Raw genomic sequence first — 4,808 nt, forward strand, 5'->3', positions numbered from 1 at the left:
AACGGCTACCATTAGCAAGCTTCCCTGCAAATATTCGCGGAATACGATAGACTGCTTCCCCCCCTCCCCATAACTGTCTCTCCTCTTACCCCGCCCACGCCTCATGCTGTTCTCACCGTGTTTCGATCGTCCCATAATAGGCGCAAATAAGGTTTGCTTTAGTACACGTGTGTTGTCGCATTTCCATTGCTGGCGCGCCTTCTCCCGGTACACTTTGTTACTGTTCATATTACGGCTGGAGACACGAAGGGGAGGCTCGAGCGCGGCCCCTTTTTGCATGTTGTTTTTAAGGCATTGTTCTGGCGTTTTCCATATTTCCTATAAAAATTACGCACACGTCGGTTTTTTTTATTTCAATACCACTTACAGAATTAGTTTTGTAATCCTTTTTTATCAGCATGACTGCTTTTTGCGTGCGATGTTGACAGACTTAGTAGTTTGTATAGCCACTACAGGAAATAAACTTTCGAAGTTCTTTCTAATGTTTTCTCACGCACTGACCACAAATTCAAGGTTTAAGTGCTTTCCTACCGCACAAACTTGTGCTTCAAATTTGTACCGAAGACTGTGTCGTAATGGAACCAGCTCCCCGCTCCGATCACTAGCATCACTGATCCCTGATCATTCAAGACGGCCACATGAAACAAAAAAAAAAACTTGTATTACCCAATCCTCTCAGCAGCGTCCCCGAGGACCTGATAATTTTGTAATAAAAGGTATAAATAAATAATTTATGCAGTTTCTAAAGGAAAGATAGACTTAGTTTATATAGGAAATGTTTTCTTATATAGACGCCTTTTTCAAGAATTCTTTTACCTTTCGGGCGGGCAGGTGAAGCGAAGGACAAACAGACAGACATACAGACAAAAACACCAACAGTGCGAAATTTGCAGGTTTAAGTCGGCCAAACCCTTTGTATCTATAATTCCTGTTCTTTGCGTAGAGGTTATCCGCGTTTTGTTAATCAATCGTACGGAAGTTACACTGTCCAACCTCATTCAAAACGTCAAATAGAGACCCTTTTTTCTCACACATCACGATATCTAAGCTTGTCAATTTTCGCCCTGTCTGCTGAGCCCGGGACAGTGATTATAAATATGTGATTAATTGCTCCAGTCCAGGACAATTTCTTGTGCGTTTTTGAAAAGCTACAAATTATAAAAAGGTATTTGTCTAGTGTACTTACTGATGTGCAGAAGCCTGGTCTAACACAAAAAGTTGTTTTAGTCATGTGGCGGCGGAAATGACAGCGTCGCAAACATAGCTCAGTGGCATATTCCAACACGGTTATTCCGCAACTGCCCTCGAAGACGCAAGGGGGTAGATGTAGGCAATAAGCATTGAAGCCTATTCTCAGTATCAACACACTCGTTGCTGCGCGTGAAACGTACATCATTTAGAATGTGACTGTTACGTGAGTTCATCGGACTTCAACAGAAAAAGGAGTGTTTTGCTGAATGAGGGTCATGCAATCCTTCACTGTGCACTTTCCCAGAATTTATTGCCAGAGTGGTTTCCAGTTTCTCATCAAAATTAAGCACTAGAATTGGCTGCAAAACTTTCGAATGTCACACTGAATACGTGGAATGGTGATCAAAGACAGGAGGGGAAGGAGAAGTCTTCTCATTAAGGCAAGCCATTATAACAGGTGAAAAAGAGAAGGTGCAATTTCGTTTTTCCGAATACTGATAGACCACGCATTCCGACGGGGAACTATTTCCGAGTGACTACAACTGGACGCGCCCCTGTTTTTTGACCCGGCTATGAAAATTGATGGCCTATGAAAATTTGAATCATGCAATCGTTCAATCACGCAATCTTTAAGGGGAAAGGCAAATGAAACGGACCGAATACTATGCACGAAAACAGTGTGAAGAACGACTTTGTTACAAAACAGTCGGCATTTTGAAACCAGGCGACAATAGGTGGCAAAGACGGCCATTGGTTGTTGATTTTTGATATGTATACTTACTGCTTTCGTTGTATAATCCTGTGTTTTGTACTTTTGTTACAATGCTGTACTGCAAGTGTTTAGATTTCTTATGTACAATGTTATGCATGATATTAGTTCGGTTATAATTTGACTGTTCGTATTCTATTTTCTACTGTAACCCCCTACAACAATGCCAAATGGGCGGTGTAGGTACTTGTAATAAATAAATAAATAAATAAATAAATAAATAAATAAATAAATAAATAAATAAATAAATAAATAAACGAATAATAAATAAATAAATAAATAAATAAATAAATAAATAAATAAATAAAATGCTTTCAATAGTACAAACACAAATAAATACAGTTCTGGGTGCACACCGCTGGCTTCTGGATACTTGTACATGTACAGATCAGTCTGATACAGTTCTAAACATTTCGGCCCCAAGTTCTCCCCACAAACTTGTTCCGTATGCACTCAAAATTTGATTACGCTTCTTGATATGTGAACTTTGTTTTCTGTTCTTGAGAAGCGCAATGATCTTGTAGTCCCAATTAAAGGCGTGGTAAACATGTGGCTCAAGAAAACAAAGTACCACGGCCACGTTTTCCAATGCTTCTGCTCCGGATACAATTGTGTGGCTTGATGAATCATATTGGCCGGCGTCATTTGTACGCCCACAATTAGCCAGAATGAGTAACGACTCGTTTGAGGCCAACAGGTCTGTTGTGCTTTCAACATAAGCGCTTTCACGTGCATAGGGTAGGCTACAAGACAAATTTACGCCGTAAGTGTGACATGGCTGTCCGCGTGTTCTGCTAGTGACTAGACATCAGCATCGACAGCTGCCTGGTGAAACAATCAAACAGGATCAAAAACAGAGCCAAAAGCTGTCCTCAGCTACTGCTTACGAAAATAATTAGACATCAGAATCGACAGCTGCCTGGTGAAACAATCAAACATGAGTAAAAACAAAGCCGAAAGTTGTGCTGTGCTACGGCTTAAAAGAACACTTTTTTATTATTTGAAACCATAGTACGTAACATACTCCCGTCAGTTACATCTTTTGTCTAATAAGGTACCAAATTTTTCTCGTTCGTACAACTTCAAGCCTAGGTTTCATTATTTAAAAATTGCACCTGGTGTACCCACCTTCCGCGATTTTGGCGGAAAGGGAAATGGAAGAGGGGAAGCCGGTAAACATTTCTGGTTTGCTATGCATGCATATTGACTATAGGAATACGCGTGGATGCTTCTGGCTTGTATATACGAGACATGTCTTGGAGAATACTTTGCAAAACAAGATACCATGGCTTTTTTGGAAGCCGCTTCAAGTCACACAGGACATGCCATGGCAAACAAACTTGTGCCCACGAATTTGTCAGCGAACAGAGATGCGTAAATAGACTAACTGCTTTCCGAATTTTTAGCTGCGGCGAGAAAATTTACCCATTCCAGCAGTGCGTGGCTCGAAAGAAACTGTGAATCCACATAAGATCAAATGTCACTAAATAAAAAGTGTAGGGATGTTGTAATACACCGCATAATGTTTATGTGATTGAAGTATTACAAATCAAGCTACCCTCGTAGATTATTTTTTCCCAAAATATCGGGATTACGCATCCTGATTATTTTGGCATAATATTCGAGATGAGTATAAAGTGTCCGGATTCTCAAGGAGGAGTCAGTACAGCTATGTCTTACTTTTTTGGGCATCTTGCCGTTGCAGGATACAGCAGGTGTTTTCATCCGTGAAAGGGATAGTAGCTATCCAAACAGTTTGCGGTTCTGAAAGGCAAAGTACATTGTAGGTTTTTTGACGTTTCAAAAGTTTGATCTTTTAATGAAGAAAGACATCCCTGAACCCTCTGTCGATGTTTAGAATGCACATTTTACTTGAAGTATTAGCCATGCACTACTGACAATTGTATTGCGTAGTATTCCTTGCTGACTACTCCCCGCAGCCAACACAGTGTAACTGGGAGCATTTTCACAAAAATGAATATTCAGGGGAAGTAACGCATGTAATCACGATAATATTGTAAGAGGTAGAATTAGTGGAACAGAATATTAAAAAAACCCAAGAACACAAAAATTACGAAAAAACTAGAAAAGGGAACCGAGAAAAGCAAAAATATTCATTTTGTACATCCCCTCCAAAAAACGAAAACTAAATTAAAAACCCCAGGTAAAGAACGCTGGAAGCACTCAGAAAAGTAGCGATAACGAGGAAACTGTGTAACGACCTGCATTCCCACAAAAATGCATTTGGCGGATGAAACAATTAATCGTCGTAATAGCGTAAGTGAAGACAATTTTACGAACAAAAACTCAACAAACTCAACTAGGTGAAATAGGGGCCAAGGAATTTACGCGGGAGTGACCAATAGTATTTTTTTTATTCAATCGACAACTCAAAAAACGACACTCCGGAACTCGTGTTATGAGGAAATGCTGGAAGTTCATGTGATTGATTAAAGGCCTGATCATTGAACTGTGGGCGGAATACATGTAAAGAACTTGGGATTTTTTATGTGACGCTCGCGTTGATATAACAAAAATTTAACCACGCAGTAATGTTTAAAATCAAGTATTTTTGTGATGTGATGAAAATACCCGCGGATTGCGTAGCACGGGTGCGCGCATACACATTTGAGAGCAATAATTTGTTCCCGCACATTGGATATGCGGAGGGTGTATTCTCCTACATTTTGTTAAAGCCTTTATTCATCAATTGAGCTAGCGGTTAGACATGAGTGCCGAGGGCCTGCAGTGACGTTATTACCAGATTTGGATACGATAAAAGAACTCTCCAAGGCCATATATTACACAAGCCTGGCGAGAGCAAATAGCATCACCGACCTAGAAAGTC

Source organism: Haemaphysalis longicornis, unplaced genomic scaffold (assembly GCF_048455015.1).
Source record: "Haemaphysalis longicornis isolate Haplotype H1 unplaced genomic scaffold, Haemaphysalis longicornis Haplotype H1 scaffold_9, whole genome shotgun sequence".
NCBI lineage: Eukaryota > Metazoa > Arthropoda > Arachnida > Ixodida > Ixodidae > Haemaphysalis > Haemaphysalis longicornis.